Source organism: Amblyomma americanum, chromosome 7 (assembly GCF_052857255.1).
Source record: "Amblyomma americanum isolate KBUSLIRL-KWMA chromosome 7, ASM5285725v1, whole genome shotgun sequence".
Classification (NCBI taxonomy): domain Eukaryota; kingdom Metazoa; phylum Arthropoda; class Arachnida; order Ixodida; family Ixodidae; genus Amblyomma; species Amblyomma americanum.
The window spans coordinates 94,812,091-94,833,187 of NC_135503.1; the positions used below are offsets into that span (position 1 = coordinate 94,812,091).

Sequence of the window (21,097 nt, forward strand, 5' to 3'; positions counted from 1 at the left end):
TATGAAAATATTGAAGGTAATGATCCAATATTCTGATATGTAACAGAGTCTTTCTAAAAAAGTGTTTTCAGCTATCGCATCGAACAGTTAAGATTGCCATCTAAAGCCAATGAGTAACGCTTTTGACGATAACAAAACGTGAATAGAAAAAAATACAAGACTGCCGTTGGGTGCTCTGCCGATATATTCATTCCTGTTCTGAAATCTAAAACATGAAAAAATTCGTTCTTAAACGGTTTCCCGCTCAAAAATGCTTTTGTCCGAAATTGCTGCATATGGAGCAAAAAAATATAGTTTGTGATTTTATTACAAACATATGCAATACTAACGAAACAACTAGATATTTAAGAAAATTCACGCAGTGTCCAAATATATTCAACCTGCGATAGCTACTACAGAATTTAATTCGGTACTTGACCGTCTTATTGCTAATACTGTGTCATTAACGACTAAAACTGGCTTGGTATCATCTTCTATTAAGGACCACCTCCTGCTATATACCCGCGTCGCCAGGCGAGAATTTGAAAAAAAAAGCGGTAATGAGATGGCTTATTAAACCATTACCAGCCCATTCCTAAATGCCTTGTCTGAAGCGATAAATGAGTGTGCTGGTGGCAGCATATCGAAACGTTAAAAGATTCAAAGTAGGGATATGAAATGTTTACTGCTATGCTTAAGCTATTTTATAGTGCATACTTTACGATAAAATTCCGAGATCCAGAAACCATCAATTTTGCAAACCACACTATGAAAACAAAATAGGACACAAGAATAATCAAAAATTTCCTAGTACCTGTGCATTAAATCTCATCACTAAGCAATATCGACAAAAGTTACTAAAAAACAAAGATCTGCGAGAGCCGAACACCAGAATTCATTTGCAGAAGTTAAATCCAGCCTATCTGACCTCTTCTGGATTCGCTGAAAGTTAATGGACAAATACCGACTCACAATGACCTTGCTAACACATCAATAATTTCTTCACCAATATCGCTATAAGCAGTTCTTCATCAGGTGCTTTACACTATAACCACACTAGAAACCGGTAAATGAGCAATAGGTGCTATCCGGTATTTCGAATTTAAAAAGCGGGCGACACTGATGGTTTGAGTTTTAGTTTCTTTATTCTACCACAGCCAAAATTTTACGTCATAGAAACATACGACAAAAAATGCTGTACAACAAACTGTGATAAGGGAGACGGGAAAAAAGCCATGGTTTTGTGGCTTGACAGGCCCTACCTCCCATAGAACAAACATCTACACCGACAGTGACAGCAAGGGAATGAGTACCATTAACAACAAAACATCACAAAAACTGAAATAACCAACAAAATATCATGTAATGGCAGAAAATAAATGAAAAAAATGAAACTAGACATGTGACTAGAAAAATGATACACTCAAAAAAACATTATTCGCACCTGCCTGATGCGATAACTCGGACCATGTCTTTTTTTTCTGTAATCTACGCAGGTTTCCTGCAATGAGGTGTACTTTATTGAGTGCTTGTGGAAGGCTGAAACAAATAATCTACATATCGTGATTTGTGCGAGGTGCCGCTACGAACCAAATTTATTTCGCAGACACAACGTCTGTAATATGTGGCTGATATTAATGCGCCTGTCTTTGTAGAAATTTTGAAAGCCTGTGCAGACGCCTATCTTTGCCTAGCTATATGTGTGAGGCCAATGAGCGGACATGGGAAGAGATGCTCGTATGACATATATATCAACGAAACCAAAAGTCACCGAAACGAAAGAACAAATGTGCAGTGTAAAGGTTTGGGTAAGTTGGTGGCACGTGTTAAGCGAAGAATGGCGCATTATGTGTGAGTTACCCTCTTGCCCTCGTCTTGTTCTGTCGCGCTAATCTTCGCTGAGCATTGGAGAATCCTTCGAATTTTTCCTAAATATGTGCTGTTTACCAATAGAAATTAATAGTGTAATGATTGTATCTCTGAAATTTAAGTGATTACGAAGTGTAAAAAATTATAGGGACACAAAAGCCATTCTTATGATGTGTAAATGAGAGAGCATTGCATGTCGATGGGTGCGCCTCTCATTTCTTGACGGGGACTTACGTGGTGAACATTGTTTCGCTCCAGCAGCTCCCTTCGCACGTTTCGCTGCGTACCTATGGTCGCGTTCTACGTCGGCAATGACCAGCAGCCTCTGGCCAGGCTTTGCTGCCTCGCCTGATGATGTAGACGCGAGCGATTCAACATGGACGACGAAGACTCCATAGCGCAGCAACCTCATTCTGCGAAGGCTGTAGGCTAACTCACCGGAGTTTCCATGAATACCGCGGTTTACGTGGAGCATTGTATTTCCAGGGGCATCCCGCCGAGGGATGCGCTACTGTTTGCTGCATGTACCATATCAAGTCAGGCTGGATAGTGGCATCTCGCCCAGTGCATGCGGCGGACGGGGCCAGCCGCTTCTATCTCGAGCATAGTCTGCTTTGTTGTTCTAATGACGGGAGGACGACCCGAGGGAGGACGTCGGGCTCCCCCAAACATGTGTTCCTTCATCGCGGAAGTGAACTTGCCCTGCACAGAATGGGAGAGTCGCATTCTGCAGTGCGAGAAGGAGCGCTTGCCTCTCTTGCCTCAGCGGCGGCGGTACTACTCCGCGCTTCCAGGAGGGGTGATGACGTCACTCGTGTGCGGCGTTTCTGCCACGCATACCTGCCACCCGTGCCAGCCAAGGTTTTCAGGCGACGGCGAGGTTTTCGCACAACGATCCAAGTGATGCTCTCGCATTAAAACTGCCAGGCTGGTTACTACTGGTTCTCGGTACATTGAGTGGCAACTGTTAAGGTATTTTTAGTTCCCGTAACGTTGCTGTGGAGAGTATGAGAGCAGCCACATGTCTCATAGTTCTAGAATATCCGTTGTAGTTTTCCACTCATAGTCGTGTTTCATCAAGGTCTGCTCTCCACTCCTCCGCTCCAGAAGCACCGCACCAGCGATGATCCTCACGTCGGGTGGCGCTTTCTGTAGACGCTGCCGCCGATGGACCGTGCTACATTTATCTGCTCTCTCCCTACCCTCCCTCCTCCTTCCATGGTAACCACGTTCCGGCTGGGTACTGTGGTACGCATTCCTACTCTCTCGCCATGCCCTCCTCCTCTCACGGTAACCCTCTCCATTCGTGGTAACTACGTTTCGTATGTTTACCATTATAACCGCCCTCTGATTACGCATTCCCAAAATTGCACCATGCTCTCCTCTTTCCACAATAAGGGCAGCTACATTCCGGATGATTTTCGTGGCGACCACCGATCGGTTGCTCCTACTTAACTCTCGCCGTATCCTCCTCCTTTTACAGCAACCAGCCACCTGTCGGGGATACCCCAACTCTTCCCATACTCTCTTCCTACCTCAGTGCACCCACCCTATAAGTGGTTCTCGCTGTAACCGCACACTGGTATCCCATTTCTATGCTCACGTCTACCTTTCATGGTAACCGCTCCACGAGTGGTTCCCATTGAAACTCACCAACTGATTATGCCGAAGACAACTATATGTTCCGATGCGAAACACAGAAACTCCGATGCGAAACACAGAAACAGCTGCTTAACAGCTATCGAAGTAAAACAGTCACAAGTCGCCGGTAGGATCACAACCCACGACCTCCGAATTTTGCTTGCAGGGCTCTATCGAATGAGCTACGATTGCCGCTGTCCAACCTTTACTTTCAGGAGTAGAACACCAGTGCCACCCCCATCCATAGTGCCACCCCCACCCCATCGTAGTGCATCCTGCATTACCTGTATTACCTTCCATTGTCTCCTCAATAGCTTAACGAGGGCCTTGGTTGTGGCGGTCGTGGTTCCTTTGGTATTATAAAAAGGTTTCCACGCGCCTTCCGCCGTCAGCGTAACGTAGATCTCCACGTGACACTCGCGGAAGCACACGACAAACTTCGTCCGCCGCTATAGACGAGGGTGGTGCTGTTAACACTCTCAAGGTTAGGGGACAGACGAGATCAATTTTCCCCAAAACATAATACTAGACAGCCACCGCCGTAGGTCAATTCAATTCAATTCTTTATTTACCAGAATACTGGACGGTCTCCAGAGCTAAAAGTTGCTGCCTATAACTTGACTGGGTAGAACAGTTCGTAGAGCAGCAGACAAGGAATTTGGAGGTCGTCACGCACGATGGCGAAGGCAACGTATGGTTGTTTTTCTAATAGTTTCTGATTATCTCTCATTCAGGGACAAAACTAAACTCTAAATTTCACATTAACGAACAAGATAATTTTTTTAAAAACTCGAAACATCCTCCTAGGCTCCTTGACATCGCTGACTGGTTTTCTTCATACGTACTACACGACTGATTCCTCGTCTTCGCTGTGCGCAGTTCTCAAGCGTGCGTCTGCCTGAGCCGAGGAACCTGAAGCGGAACCTGAGCAGTTGACATTCAGCCGTTCGCCTCTTCAAGCCGGCCGCCGCTCTGTGGTCTTTCTTCCTCTCTAGTCTTTGCCCAGGAACATTTGTTTACCCGTGATGTCCGGGGGAGGTGCGGCATGGCGCACCTCATGCTTCAGACACCTCCAACAAGCCGAGATTCTATCCCCCTGGGATCTCCTATTTTAGTGATTACGCCTACCCACTAGGGTAGCCGAAGGCTCCGAGGTCTTCACCCTGCGTTCGAGCCTCTCCGATTTCACCATACCGTGGGGATACAGTCAACTACACTGCAGCATCCCCATCAGCACCCACGCAACCCCCCATGAGCATGCGGTTTGCATTCCCATCACCGTCTTTCGTGTTGTAGCAGTCACGGGAGCTACCGACCTTGCAACGCTTCCTAGGCGAATGCCCGCAAGGCTGGCTCGAGAAATTTCAGCTCGCTGCCCAAAACAACAGGTGGGCTGACGACTAAACTCTACTTAATGTGTTTTTTTTTCTCTGGGCGACGTATGTCGCACCTCGTTAGAAAACCAGGAGACCGCAATAATAATGTGCAGTTCCCTTAAAGCCTAATTTCTAGCAGCTTTCACCACCAAGCTACGAAAGGAAAGAGCCGAGCTGCTCCTGCAGGCACAGGTTCCGCTCGCAATCAAGCGCGTCCTAGGTTACTTCAAAGACATGGCGAAGTTATTCTGTCTGGTTGATCCCTACATAACCGAGGCGATTGAACTCTGTTATCTGATGAAGGGCATCAAAGAGCAAACCGTCGTTGGCTTAGCGCGAAGCCCCGCCCCCTTCTCCCCTTCACAATCAAAATAATATGCCCGAGTCATCACCACGAAGACGCTCAAGATGCGATCCTAGCAGAACGAGCGCTCATCCTCTCTCATTGCTGCTCCGTCGTCGATGCTTATTGTTGTGGCATGCTCCGTGAGATGGTACGGTCCGTCGTATGCGAGGAGTTCCACAAGCTCTTTTCGACTACACTGCCACCGTAAGTTTCTTCACTTTCGAACTTGACTCTTGAAAAAGTGCAGCAGGCGTTCATGCCACCCGAATCTCTCTCATAAAGACCTCTACAGGCCGCGAAATACGCCGCAGCCGTTCGTAATGCCGGCCCGCCTCAGGATCACATTAAATGTCATACGCCGGTACAGGAAAATACCAACATGTCACCGTTCGACCTAGTTGCCGACAAGCGAAGTAAGCATGATGCTGGACGCCATGTTACCCCATCTGGACGACGACAGCCTGCATGCTGATGTTCACGTCTTTCGACAGCTTACCGAAGAGACCCGTAAGCTGGCCAGGTGCGGATTCAAAACAAACAAGTCCGGGATGCCCAATGCAGAACCCTCCCTACGTCGTTGTGCTCCGTACCCTACTAGAGACAGTGCATGGTTCTGGTTTCCTATTCACCGATGAGGGCTCCGCAAAAAAAGTGGCAGTGGTTTATCTCTGGTTAAACGTGGAGTGACGCCGAGTGGAACTTGCTCAGTCGGGTTGCAAAGGCAGTCTTTCGCCGCTCCGTTTCGCTGGGCGTTCCTTCTTCATCGTAGTCCCACTTGACAAGGCGCATGCGCACAGCTGTTGCAGCTCGGTGTCGCTGGCGCGCCGCGCCGCCGGCAGCAGCAGCTGCTGCGCATCACGTGACCAACCACGTGACCAGTGGTGGCCGCGGCGGCCACGCTGAAGGCTCGAAGAGGTGGCGTAGTGTATCTATCGCTACAAAACTACTATGCCGATATTTGAACCGTACCGACTGATAAGGCCACTTGGGGACCTCAACTATTAAGCCTTTTCTAATGGCTTTCAAAAGTTGCGAAGATCTGTGTTCCTTCTGGTGGTCGACGTCATCCGTCTGAAAACTTATTACGGCCGGTCATAACGGTCATATCATAACGAGCCTTTCATTTCACTTGTCTAGGATTCTCAAACGCAAACGGAGCCCTCGGTTCTGGGAGTCTTGATTCGAATGGTAAAATAAAAATTCCTAGCACAGCTTTCACCCTTACTGTTGATCACGTTCCTATTGACTCTTGCGGTAATAGAGGTACAGCGTCCGGCGCCAGGGACAAGAGTGGCGCTCGTGAGCACTCTCTCGTTTAGTGTACCCGCTACATAAGTGGCACCGAAAGTATCGGTGTGCACATCCGCCACCGTAGCTCAGTGGGTATATCACCGGATGAGAAATTTGGTGGTAGCGTTCAGATTCCATATGCGGCATATGGTAGTCTTATTTCTACCTTTTTGCCAATAGCCTTTCGAAGATAAAATTATTACACTACTCATATTTCATTTAACAGCTCCACATATTTAAAAGTATTGAAAAATTCGGCTAAGGTCCTTTGTTTTAGTGACAGTTGGCTTCCTTCCTAAGTACATTGTTGTTGCCTTAGGAAAATGAAACATGAAAAGGTGTCATATTTTCAGAGGCAGAAAGAACGAGACTGTAGCGCCCCTCGCTCCGCGCTCTGGTCGCAGTCCCGGACGAGGCGATGGTGACGAACAAGCAAAAAAAGTTCCCGCTAAGCCACATGATATCACCTGATATCTGATTTAATATCTCCTACGCGTCCCATTTGGATCCAATATATTAAACTTATTTTTGGAATTTTGGCAGAGCGCTTGAAGCTTGTTTCATCTCCGCCTCAAGTTAGCCAGGAATTGCACTGCCTCCGGGATCGGCCTGGGACATTATAGCGCGCACCTTTTCTTTCACTCTTTGCTCTCCTCCCTTTCGACTCTCCTACTTTCAACACGTGGCAGCCATTGTGGCTCACCTTGAGCAAGCGGGCAGGCCTGTGCAATTTCCTTTTTATTTTTCCTGACAACAACAGCAAGCAAGCAAGGCCGCTGCAGGACGAGCAGTGCAATAAAAACAGTCCGAACATCAACGCTGTCTGAGCTGGTTTTTTACCGCCTTAGCTCCGACAGATTTGGCGACCCGTCATCGAACACGCAACCCCATCCTCCATGGATTCCGCTGGCTCTTCCACCATTCCTACAGGCGGCAACATGACACAGGACGGTCTGCCTAGCAGCGCTTCGTTGGCCGCGTTCCAACCAGTCAACCTGCCGCCATTTTGCCCCAAGAGCCCCCGCGACTGGTTCCGGCAGTCTGCAGGTTGAGGCGCATTTCCAGCTGCGGCGCATCATTAGCAAAGAGACCAAGTTTCTCCATGTCATGTTCTCCCTGCCTCCTGACGTCGCCGAGGAATTAGCGGACGTCCTTCCTTCGCCTGATACGACCCGACCCTTCGACACGTTGAAGGCGGCTATCGTCGACCGCAAGTCCGCATGTGAGCGCAGAAGACTCCAGCAGCTACTCACCTCTACAGACCTCGGTGACAGCAGTCCTTCGCAGCGCCTCTGTCGCATGCTCCAGTTGCTTGGAGACCCCGCCGCCCAGCAGGACACTCTTCTGCTTGAGATGTTTCTCTGGCGTCTTCCCAAGAACATGGTGCTTTCCCTCGCGCCTGCGGCTGATGCCTAGTTCTGCAAGCTCGGAGAACTCGCTCACCATGTTGCGGACTGCTCAAGACACCCCAACCACATTGCAGCGGCCTCTGCCACCAGCTACTTCCACAGCCGGGCCAGCTTGCGATCATAGAAGGGGGACTAGACGCTCTTAATTGTTATTCACATCGATGTCCTCGCGCCCTTTCCAGCCGTCCTCCGCCAAGGTTCAGGTCACCCGCCACTCCCCGGTACCTTCGTGCTCCCCGGAGCCCCAGCCATCCAACTCGTCGCCAGACACCTCACTCTCAGCTGTCTGCTGGTACCACCGTAACTTCGGCAGCTCTGCCCGAAAGTGCACTCATCCGTGCTCCTGGTCAGGAAACGCTGCGACCAGCCACTGACGGTGGGAAGTTCATGGTGCTGAGAGACGGGCATAACGCCTCTTTTATGTCTCTGACAAGATCACCAGTACCCGTCTCCTGACCGACAAAGGAGCACAAGTCAGTGTCATGGCGGCCTCTTGGGCAGATCGGCGTCGCAACGAAAAGACTTTTTCGCTCCAAGCGATCAACTCCCCCGTAACCTCGGACTGCGCCGCACCTTTCGTTCGATTTTCATTATCGCTGACATCTCGCAAGCTGTTCTCAGCGCTGAAATACTCAGTTTCTTCAAAATCACGGCCGACATGCGAGTTCATCAGACCGTAGATCTCAGCGCGCACCTCGTGCACTTCGAGCTATCATCTCCGCTTCTCCGTTCCCGAAAGTTCGCGCTGGTTTTCCCAATCTTACGAAGCCACACACCAGAGAGTCAACGGGGAAACACTCATCACCCAGCTCACCGTGACCTCCGGTGTCTGCACGCCATCGCTGCCTGTCTGAAGAACGCCTCGCCGTCGCTCGCTGTGAGTTTCAACACATATTTTAACTCGGCATCGTGCGTCCTTCCTCGAGCAACTGCGCATCGCCCCTCCACATGATACCAAAGAAAGATCCGGGCGACTGGAGATCATGCGGATATCGCCGCGTCATCAGAGTTCACACCTTAACAGACAGCTATCCACTTCCTCTTATTCAGGACTTCACATCAATGCAGGCTGCGTGCACGCTCTTCTCTGAGACTGATTTAGTGAAGGCGTACCATCAAGTTCCCGTGGAGCCGGCTGCTATTCTGTACCATTTGGACTCTGAGTGGCGAGGATGCCTTTTTAGGATTGCGAAACGCCGAGCAGACCTTTAAGCAAACTATCAATGAGGTTACGCGAGGACTCGACTTCGTATTGCTTACATCGATGACCTCCTCGTCCCCAGTTCGTCCAGTTCTCAGCATGAAGCTCTCATAGTAAGTAACTTTATTTGCAGGAAGTAATACAATTAATCCCTGCGGGTGGCGTAAATCTAAAGGCTCGGAATCGTGACGAGGCCTTAGCCCCCAATTGTGTACAGCCTGCAGCAGCAGAATCACATTTTCTTTACATAAAACACTTACGCGGTTTCAATAGCACAAACATATTCCCGCACTACCAAATACAACACGAGTACAGCAGTTAAACAATACAATAGAGCAGTACAACACAAGTACACTTAGGGGATTTTGTTAAGGAAAAAGGGTACAGATACATTCATTTACAGCCGAAAGTAACAGTTGTCAGAAATCAAGGAAATAAAAAAGTATGTTCGTGAGAGTTTCTAATAATACCATCCGGTAGAATTGAGCCTTATATTGTGTGGTGCAAAAACAGAATATCAGCTACAGACTACATGATAGCCATCTACACAGGTTTATGGATTCTTGTAGTTTATTCATGGCTCTAAAAATAATTTTGAGGAGAACAATAATTCTTTATATGTTCTTTTAAAAGCTCTGATTGGCTGGCTGAAGTCAATATCAGATTCGTGTAGGTTAAGTATTTTGGCTACTTGGTAGTCCATACCCTGTTTGCCATAGTTAGTTCTAAATTCTTTAATCTTTATTTTAGGGTTTCTAATTTCATATTTCGAGGAAGTATGGCAGATTTCTTCAGTACACAACTGTTTTTTGTAAATATATTGCATTAGCCTTAAATTGTATACTTTTATACCTGGAAGGATGTTATGTTTAGAGAAAAGGGGTTGCGTGGCTAGGTCTTTTATTGGGCCTTTGTAGTTTTCAAGGATTCGAAGTACGCGCTTCTGCAGAATTAATATTCTCTCATAATTACCTTTGGTGGTAGTACCCCACACAAGCATGCCATACAACAATTTAGAATAAAACAATGTGCAATAAATAGATCTTTTCAACCATAAAGGTAAAATATAGGATATTTTGGTTAGGCATGCAACGGTATGCGCGAGTTCCGAAATTAGGTGATTGACATGAAAATTCCAAGACAAATGTTCGTGAAACCATACTGCAAGGAACTCATGCACCTGCACTTTTTCCAAGTAATGGTCTTCGAACATTACCTGAATATCAGTTGGATTTTTGTTGATGGGCCTGAATACTATGTATTTAGTTTTTGTGCATTCAGCCGTAATTTATTTTTTTTCAGCCATTGCGACAATTCTACCAGATAGGCAATAATCTCCTCTCTTATTTCCTGAATTTTTCCACCTGTAAAAAATATGCTTGTGTCATCAGCGAATAGCGTGATGTCAGGTGTGTGTTTTAGCTCAGTGATGTCATTAATATACAACAGAAATAGAACTGGTCCCAGTATTGAGCCTTGTGGGACCCCTGCTTTTGTAAGTAATTTTTGGGACCTCACTTTGTCCAACAAAACGTACTGCTTTCTCAGTGTCAAGAAACTCTGGAAGAGATCGAAGCTAATACCCCTAACGCCGTATCTGTGCAATTTCCTAAGCATGATATTGTGTTTTACCGAATCAAATGCTTTTCGCAAATCGAGAAATACACTTAAGGTGTACAGCCCAGCCTCCTATCAAGGATATAAATTATTTGATTTTTCACTTTTACAAGTGCATCTTCTTTTGTTTTGTTTTTTTGAAAACCATATTGAGATGGCGAGAGTATATTATATTTATTAAGGTATGCTATCAGGCGCTCATGGATGCACTTTTCATAAATTTTTGAAAATGTGGCAAGAACGAGAGTGGCCGATAATTTGAAATATCATTTTTTATGAGATATCATACATGCGCGCCATATTCCATCGACTTGATGATTATGGGCTGATCATCAATCCGAACAAGTGATTCTTCGGCGTCGCTACATTAGAGTTCCTAGGCAATCTTGTCCACAATGTAGTCGGCCTCTCGACCGCAAACTCAAGGCGATTCAAGATTTTCCTCCTCCTGCGTCAGTTAAGAAGCTCAGAGAATTCTTGGACCTTCTGAATTTTCATAGCTGCTTGTTCCCGAAGTCCGACAATTCCCTGAATCCCCTGACGAAGCTTTTCGTTACCAAAAAAGGTCATGCTGCGCCACTTGAGTCGACTGATGACGCTTCATCTGCATTCGCTGCTGTCAAGAAGGCGCTCGCACACGCCACCTTCTTCATACACCCAGTTCCTATCGCTCCATTGCGCCTCGTCTCCGATGCATAAAACATTGCCTTCGGCGCAGTTCTTGAGCAGCACGTCTCTAGTTGGCAGCCTCCCGGTTTTTTCTCGGAAAAGCTGAAGCCACCTGATGATAAATACAGCACCCTCGGTCGAGAACTCCTAGCGGCGTACCTCGCCATCAAGCTTTTTCGCCATTCCTGGAGGGCCGGGACTTTCAGATCGTAATAGACCGTAAGCATTTTGTTTGCCAAACCTTTGTCTTCCAACGGCATCACAACTCCTAAACTGCAGGCGAGATCCGCTAAATGTGCTTTATCTCCGAGTTTGCAGTGGGTCTGAATCACGTTCATGGGCCGGAAAATTCTGCTACTGATGCACTTTTCCTGTGTCGGTGCAATGGTGTCCGAAGCACCAGTGGACGTGCAGGAGATAGCGGCGGCACACCTCAACGACCCAGAGCTGCATCGTCTTTGCTCCTCATTCACATCCCTCTCCTTCAGTGACTGTCCGCTGCCGTTTGCCTCCAACTTCATTACATGCGAGATATCGACTGGTGTCTCAAGCCCTTGCGTACATCTGGCTTTCCGGCGGGCAATTTTTGAAGAACTGCACCGCATGAGCCACCCTGGTATTCCTGCGACGCAGAAGCTAGTCACATTTCGCTTCGTTTGGCCAAGCATCAAAGCAGACGTCCGTCGCTGAGCACAAACCTGTCTTCAATGCCAGCTCGTGAAAGTTCACCGGCATACTGTCACGACTGCCTCTCCTTTTCAGTCTTCCGACGCGAGGTTTTCCCATGTCCACATAGACCTTGTTGGCCCGCTCCCGTCATCATCTGGGGCATCTAACCTGCTCACATGTGTGGATCGTTTCTCCAGCTGGCCTGAGGCGTCGCCCATTCCTGACACTGCGGCAGAGACAGTTGCTTCGGTCTTCATGGCCGGCTTCGCGTGTCGTTTCGGCTGCCCGTCTGTCGTCACCACCGCCCGCGGCCGCCAGTTTCCATTATCCCTTTTACACCGCCCTCTCAAACATACTGGGCGTCAGCCAAATCCATACGAGCGCCTACAATCATACGGCAAATGGCATAATGGAACGTCTTCATCTTCAATTGAAGGCGGCCCTTGCTAATTATCAGCCAAGAGAAGGCTGGTCTCACCACCTTCCTCCCCTCCTCCTGGGAATTCTCTCAACCCTGAAGGCTGACCTCGGCTGCTCTTCTGCTGAGCTAGTCTACGGTGTTCCCCTACGCCTCGCTGGGAAATTCTTCTCTCCTGCGCCCCGTTCGTTCATCCATGATGCTTCCATCTACCTCCGAGACCGGCGCAACACATTTCGCCACATTACTCTTGTCATCCCTGCTGCCAGTCACCGTCAATCCGTGTTTGTGAGCCAGGATCTGGACTCCTGCCACGACTTTGTCCACTGCGAGCACGTTCGTCCACCCCTAGCGCCGGCCTACGATGGACCGTTCTGCGTGCGCCATCGTGAGACGAAGACGTTCACGCTCACATCAACGGCTGTGAAGACATCACGCCTGCTGATAGACCAAAACCAGCTCACATTGTCGCTCCTCGGCCTTTGGTCCCTTCTGTCATTCTCGCTTCGACTTTGCCGCCATTCTGTGCGGCCTCCTCCAAACATGTTAGCTGGGCACATCCTGTGGCGTCCGTTCCAAGGGAGGGGGGGGGGGGGGTAGTGCCCCTCGCACCGCGCTCTGGTAGCATGCCTCGGCGTCAATTTAAGACGCTTTGTGGCGGGGACAGAGAGCTCAACCTGGCCATGCTGACCAGCTTTTTCCTCTGTGCTTCCCATTGCCTACGCGCTTCGTCGTCGACATGAAGCACGTTATATATATTGTCACGTAGTGGTGACGGCAGTCGAAGCAGCGATGAAGACAGACGAAAGGTTCTTCTAAAAGAAAACTGTTTATTGGGCTGACTTGCGCCCAAAATGAACTGAATCACTCGGCGGCGGCGAAGCGACAAGCGTGCTCGACGGTCGTCGAACAGAATGCCCGCCGCTGTCGGCCGTGCTCAATTTAAAGCTGATAGCGAACATTCGAGATAAAGGGCGCAAAGTTACTAGAACCTTCCGGAACAACGTAGAATCAGCTTTGCCTGGCTGCGATCAATCGAGATAAATCTAGTCGCGTCTTGCGTCGCAAACAAAGCGATAAGGTGGTGTCGCGGCATATTTGAAAAACGAACAAACACTGCAAATATTGGCGGCATTACTCCCCTCTCAAAGAAGCATCGACCCGATGCACTAAAACAAATAATGCGACCAGTAAGGGAAAAAAACGGATCTTGCGAAAATAGAGCATGGAAATGCAGCGGCCTTTAGCGCGCATAATACGGCTTCAGACGGACTACATGGACAACTTCTGGTCGTACGCGGCGTCGCTGGGATGCAGTCGTTGCGTCAGGGATGACTTCATAATCCAGTTCACCCAGCCGACGTAGAACCTTGTACGGGCCGAAATAGCGGCGCAAAAGCTTTTCACTCAATCCACGGCGGCGAATGGGCGTCCACACCCAGACTTGGTCTCCTGGCTTGTATTCCGCGTTGCGTCTTCGTAGGTTGTAGCGTGTGGCGTCGGACCGCTGCTGATCTTTGATCCGTAATCGGGCAAGCCTTCGAGCTTCTTCTGCGCGTTGAAGGTAGGCGGCAACGTCGACGTTCTCTTCTTCTGTAACGTTGGGCAGCATGGCGTCTAGCGTGGTCGTGGCATCCCTGCCATGGACGAGCCTAAAAGGCGTCATCTGGGTGGTCTCCTGCACTGCGGTGTTGTAGGCGAAGACAACGTAAGGCAGGATGACATCCACGGTTTTATGTTCGGCATCGACATACATAGCGAGCATATCGGCGATGGTTTTGTTCAGGCGCTCGGTCAGTCCGTTGGTCTGCGGATGGTATGCAGTTGTCCTCCGGTGGCTGGTTTGGCTGTAGCGCAGGATGGCTTGCGTGAGTTCCGCCGTAAATGCTGTTCCTCTGTCCGTGATGAGCACATCGGGGGCGCCGTGTCGAAGAAGAATGCACTCCACGAAAAATTTGGCCACTTCTGCTGCCGTTCCGTTCGGTAGGGCTTTCGCCTCGGCGTAGCGGGTCAGGTAGTCGGTCGCTATGATGATCCACTTATTTCCAGATGTTGACGTTGGAAAAGGGCCAAGCAAGTCCATGCCAATCTGCTGAAAGGGTCTTGAGGGAGGTTCAATGGGGTTCAGAAATCCTGCTGGTCGTGTGGGAGGAGTCTTTCGTCGCTGACAATCTCGGCATGTTTTCACATAGTGTGCGACATCGGCAGACAGTCGGGGCCAGTAATACTTGTCTTGAATGCGGCGGAGGGTGCGAGTAAACCCGAGATGTCCAGCTGTCGGCTCGTCGTGTGAAGCCTGTAGAACGTCTTCGCGGAGACAAGTAGGTACAACAAGGAGGTAGGCTGTTTTGTTCGCTGTAAAGTTCTTCTTCACAAGGACCTCATTCTGCACACAGAAAGAAGACTGTCCTCGCTTGAATGAAGCGGGAAGTGAAGAAACCTTGCCTTCCAGGTACTCGATGAGGCCTTTTAGGTTGGGGTCCGAGCGTTGCTGCTGAGCAAAAGAGCTTGCGCTGATGGGTCCCAGGAAGGCGTCCTCATCGTCGTCCAGTGGCGGTGTATCTACAGGGGCTCGTGAGAGGCAATCGGTGTCAGTGTGCTTGCGTCCGGACTTGTAAACGACCGTGACGTCAAACTCCTGGAGACGCAGACTCCATCGAGCGAGTCGGCCAGAGGGATCCTTCAACTTGGCAAGCCAGCAGAGCGCGTGGTGGTCGCTGACCACCTTGCACGGCCGTCCGTAGATGTAGGGTCGGAATTTCGACGTAGCCCAGATGATGGCAAGGCACTCCTTCTGAGTGGTCGAATAGTTAGCCTCGGCCTTGGAAAGGGAACGGCTAGCGTATGCGATGAGCTTCTCCAGCCCGTCACTTTTTTGAACGAGAGCGGCGCCTAGTCCCACGCTGCTTGCGTCGGTATGAACTTCAGTATCGGCGTTTTCATCAAAATGCGCAAGGATCGGTGGGGACTGTAAACGACGCTGAAGTTCCTTGAAGGCTTCTGCTTGCGGCGCTTCCCATTTAAACGGCACGTCTGCCTTCGTCAGTTGGGTCAGGGGCTCGGCGATGCGCGAAAAGTGTTTCACAAATCGACGGTAATATGCGCATAGTCCGAGAAATCTGCGCACTGCTTTCTTATCGGCCGGCGGTTGAAACTGTTCAATAGCAGCTGTTTTCTGCGGGTTTGGGCGTACTCCTTCCTTGCTAACGATGTGGCCTAGAAACAGCAGCTCTTCGTAGGCAAAGTGGCATTTCTCTGCTTTCAAGGTTAGGCCAGACGACTTAATTGCGTCTAGTACTGTTCGAAGTCTTTTGAGGTGCTCTTCAAAGTTCGAGGCAAAGACAACGACGTCATCTAAATATACCAGGACAAATCTGCCACTTCAGGCCTGCCAGCACTGTATCCATTACTCGCTGAAACGTCGCTGGTGCAGAACAGAGACCAAATGGCATCACCTTGAACTCAAACAGCCCATCCGGAGTTATGAATGCTGTCTTCTCGCGATCTCTTTCGTCGACCTCAATTTGGCAGTAGCCGCTCTTGAGGTCCATCGATGAGAAATATTTGGCGTTGCAGAGGCGGTCCAGTGTGTCGTCGATGCGGGGGAGGGGGTAGACGTCCTTCTTTGTTATGTTGTTTAAGCGCCGGTAATCCACGCAGAATCGAAGTGCGCCGTCTTTCTTTCTCACTAGAACAACCGGTGCCGCCCATGGGCTGTTTGAAGGCTGGATGACGTCGTCGCGAAGCATTTCTTCGACTTGGTCCCGGATGGCTTGTCGTTCTCGCGGAGACACACGGTAGGGGCTTTGACGGAGAGGTCGGACGTGTTGATCCGTTATAATGCGATGCTTGGCAATTGGCGTCTGTCGCACCTTCGGCGATGTCGAAAAGCACTCACTGTAGTTTTGAAGCAGATTGCGGATCTGGTCTTGTCTGTTCCGGTGCAGGGCTGGGTTGATGTCGAAAGTGGGCGAGTTCTCTTGGTCAGGCGGATCTTCTGCGGAGGGGTCGGAGAGGGCGAAGGAATCTCGTACGTCAGATATTTCGTCGTAGAAAGCAATCGTCGTTCCTCTGTTAATATGCCGGTATTTTTCGCTGAAGTTAGTCAGCAGTACTTCGGCCTGGCCATTGCGGAAATGTGCGATGCCTCTTGCGATGCTGATTCCTCGGTCTAGTAGCAACTGCATGTTCCCCTCGATGATGGCTTCAGTGTTTATGGCTTTCGTGGCGCCTACGGTCACGATAACGCTTGAACGGGGTGGGACGCTCACTTCTTCCTGCAGGACACTTAGGGCAACGTGATTTTCCCGAGTTTTCATCGAAGCGATGGCTGCGTCCGTCGAAAGCGTGATCAGCTTGGATCGTAGGTCGATGATCGCCTGATGCTCATTAAGGAAATCCATACCCAAGATCACTTCGCGGGAGCATTGCGGTAGCACAACAAAGGTCGCAGGATAGGTATGTCCTTTGACAGTCACTCGCGCTTTGCATCGTCCTGATGGCGTAATGCGGTGGCCCCCAGCGGTGCGAATTTGTGGGCCGTCCCAAGCCGTTGTGACTTTTCTGAGCTGCGCAGCGAATGTTCCATTCATCACCGAGTAATCGGCTCCTGTGTCGACTAGAGCGGTAACTTTCCGGCCGTCGATAGTCACTTCTAGGTCGGAGGTCCTGGCTCTTGCATTGCATGTCACTCTCGGCGTCGGGTCACGGCTTCGTCGCGTATGCGAGTCACGGGTTGGGCGTGTGGTCGAAGCTCCTCTGGGTGGCGGCGTCGATTTCAAGGTAGCTTGCTTCGTGGTTGAGGTTCTCATTGTGGGCGGCGTCGGGGCAGCGAGTGTCGGTTCTTCATGCGGCGTCGCGGGTGCAGCGTCTTCATGGGGAGTGGTCGGTGGAGGATCTTCGGCGTTTAGCTCGTGAGCAACCTCACCTCCAGAGGTTGCTGCCTTTAGTTTCCCCTACGGGGGCTGGGCGACCTTCCTCGTACCGCGGCTGCGTAGCTGCGGCGTGGCGACGCAAAGCGCGAGGTTGACGGCGATGGTGAGCGCGAAAAGCGGTTCGGCGCGTACTCTTCTCGACGCACGTACTCGTCGATTTCGTGTGGACGTTGTCCGAAGCGTGGTCGTGGGGCGTTAACGGCAAATCCTCGAAGACCGATACGTCGGTACAGGCAGTGACGAAGAATATGGCCGGCCTCACCGCAATGGAAGCACAACGGCCGGTTGTCGGAAGTCCTCCAGGCGTCGCATTTCCTGGGGCTTGAGCGTCGGTCATAGGCTGGGCGGGTAGGGGCTGGGAGGCGGCGTTGTGGAACGATTGGCTCATCTCGGGGAGGACGTGGGGGTTGTCGCTGGGGCTGAGCAGTACTTACTGCAGCGGCGTAGGTCATGGCCTGGGGTTCTGTGGCCGTCGGGGTGTCAAGTGCCTGTTGCACTTCTTCCCGTACCACATCCATCAGAGTCGCTGCTTGTGTGTACCACCAACTCGCCCGTTTGGCTATTGTCCTTTCGGACGATTTCGCGGATAACTTCCCGCAAGCTGTCGCTGGTGGTGGCCGGCGTGTCCGAACGGATTGCACAGGCCGAGGAAGGGCGATTGTACTGCCGAGCTCAGACGTCGAGGGTCTTTTCAATCGTGCAGGCTTCTTGCATAAACTCCTCGACTGTTTTTGGCGGCTGGCGGACGAGGCTTGCAGAGAGTTGTTCTTTTACGCCGCGCATTAAAAAACTGAACTTTTCCTCGGTCATCCCGGGCTCGGCGCGGCAAAATAGGCGCTTCATCTCCTCGACGTAACTGCGGACAGGCTCATTCGGAAGCTGGATCCTGGACTCGAGGAGTCGTTCGGCTCTTTCATTCCTCACGACACTGGTGAATACCTTCAATAGTTCTCTCTTGAATAGCTCCCATGTCGTAAAGGACGACTAGTAGTTTTCGTACCACGTGCGTGCGGAGCCATCCAATGAGAAAAACACGTCTCCAATCTTTGCCGCATCATCCCACTTATTGAATGACGCTACGCGCTCAAATTGGTCCAACCATTCTTCAGGGTCTTCGCCTAGGGATCCATTGAAAGTTGGCGGCACCCGCGGCTGCTGCAGTATGATCGGTGTCGACATCTTCGGCGAGGTTGCGTTGCTCGTAGCAGCGTCTTTTTGCTGTCTGGTGCGGTCTGGCATTTTCCCGAACTCAGGCTCCTCTCCCTAGAGACGTCGGCTGGCTCGCTGAGCTGCTGGTTCGTCCTCGGGTGTGAAGCGCTTAGGGCTGGGTTCACGACTTGAAGGGGGCGTCCGGAACATGGAAGGCTACCCCGCACCTCCACCAGATGTCACGTAGTGGTGACGGCAGTCGAAGCAGCGATGAAGACAGACGAAAGGTTCTTCTAAAAGAAAACTGTTTATTGGGCTGACTTGCGCCCAAAATGAACTGAATCACTCGGCGGCGGCGAAGCGACAAGCGTGCTCGACGGTCGTCGAACAGAATGCCCGCCGCTGTCGGCCGTGCTCAATTTAAAGCTGATAGCGAACATTCGAGATAAAGGGCGCAAAGTTACTAGAACCTTCCGGAACAACGTAGAATCAGCTTTGCCTGGCTGTGATCAATCGAGATAAATCTAGTCGCGTCTTGCGTCGCAAACAAAGCGATAAGGTGGTGTCGCGGCATATTTGAAAAACGAACAAACACTGCAAATATTGGCGGCATTACTCCCCTCTCAAAGAAGCATCGACCCGATGCACTAAAACAAATAATGCGACCAGTAAGGGAAAAAAACGGATCTTGCGAAAATAGAGCATGGAAATGCAGCGGCCTTTAGCGCGCATAATACGGCTTCAGACGGACTACATGGACAACTTCTGGTCGTACGCGGCGTCGCTGGGATGCAGTCGTTGCGTCAGGGATGACTTCATAATCCAGTTCACCCAGCCGACGTAGAACCTTGTACGGGCCGAAATAGCGGCGCAAAAGCTTTTCACTCAATCCACGGCGGCGAATGGGCGTCCACACCCAGACTTGGTCTCCTGGCTTGTATTCCGCGTTGCGTCTTCGTAGGTTGTAGCGTGTGGCGTCGGACCGCTGCTGATCTTTGATCCGTAATCGGGCAAGCCTTCGAGCTTCTTCTGCGCGTTGAAGGTAGGCGGCAACGTCGACGTTCTCTTCTTCTGTAACGTTGGGCAGCATGGCGTCTAGCGTGGTCGTGGCATCCCTGCCATGGACGAGCCTAAAAGGCGTCATCTGGGTGGTCTCCTGCACTGCGGTGTTGTAGGCGAAGACAACGTAAGGCAGGATGACATCCACGGTTTTATGTTCGGCATCGACATACATAGCGAGCATATCGGCGATGGTTTTGTTCAGGCGCTCGGTCAGTCCGTTGGTCTGCGGATGGTATGCAGTTGTCCTCCGGTGGCTGGTTTGGCTGTAGCGCAGGATGGCTTGCGTGAGTTCCGCCGTAAATGCTGTTCCTCTGTCCGTGATGAGCACATCGGGGGCGCCGTGTCGAAGAAGAATGCACTCCACGAAAAATTTGGCCACTTCTGCTGCCGTTCCGTTCGGTAGGGCTTTCGCCTCGGCGTAGCGGGTCAGGTAGTCGGTCGCTATGATGATCCACTTATTTCCAGATGTTGACGTTGGAAAAGGGCCAAGCAAGTCCATGCCAATCTGCTGAAAGGGTCTTGAGGGAGGTTCAATGGGGTTCAGAAATCCTGCTGGTCGTGTGGGAGGAGTCTTTCGTCGCTGACAATCTCGGCATGTTTTCACATAGTGTGCGACATCGGCAGACAGTCGGGGCCAGTAATACTTGTCTTGAATGCGGCGGAGGGTGCGAGTAAACCCGAGATGTCCAGCTGTCGGCTCGTCGTGTGAAGCCTGTAGAACGTCTTCGCGGAGACAAGTAGGTACAACAAGGAGGTAGGCTGTTTTGTTCGCTGTAAAGTTCTTCTTCACAAGGACCTCATTCTGCACACAGAAAGAAGACTGTCCTCGCTTGAATGAAGCGGGAAGTGAAGAAACCTTGCCTTCCAGGTACTCGATGAGGCCTTTTAGGTTGGGGTCCGAGCGTTGCTGCTGAGCAAAAGAGCTTGCGCTGATGGGTCCCAGGAAGGCGTCCTCATCGTCGTCCAGTGGCGGTGTATCTACAGGGGCTCGTGAGAGGCAATCGGTGTCAGTGTGCTTGCGTCCGGACTTGTAAACGACCGTGACGTCAAACTCCTGGAGACGCAGACTCCATCGAGCGAGTCGGCCAGAGGGATCCTTCAACTTGGCAAGCCAGCAGAGCGCGTGGTGGTCGCTGACCACCTTGCACGGCCGTCCGTAGATGTAGGGTCGGAATTTCGACGTAGCCCAGATGATGGCAAGGCACTCCTTCTGAGTGGTCGAATAGTTAGCCTCGGCCTTGGAAAGGGAACGGCTAGCGTATGCGATGAGCTTCTCCAGCCCGTCACTTTTTTGAACGAGAGCGGCGCCTAGTCCCACGCTGCTTGCGTCGGTATGAACTTCAGTATCGGCGTTTTCATCAAAATGCGCAAGGATCGGTGGGGACTGTAAACGACGCTGAAGTTCCTTGAAGGCTTCTGCTTGCGGCGCTTCCCATTTAAACGGCACGTCTGCCTTCGTCAGTTGGGT

At 50.6% G+C, this 21,097-nt stretch overlaps 1 protein-coding gene and 1 pseudogene across 1 annotated transcript in view; one reads left to right on the forward strand and one right to left on the reverse strand.

Moving 5' to 3' along the window:
* The window catches only part of LOC144099418 (cytochrome P450 3A14-like), a 77,283-nt gene that overhangs the window by 12,382 nt on the left and 43,804 nt on the right, over positions 1–21,097 (reverse strand). The gene's annotated exons all lie outside the window — the stretch shown is intronic.
* LOC144099615 (U2 spliceosomal RNA) lies at positions 6,984–7,119 on the forward strand (annotated as a pseudogene).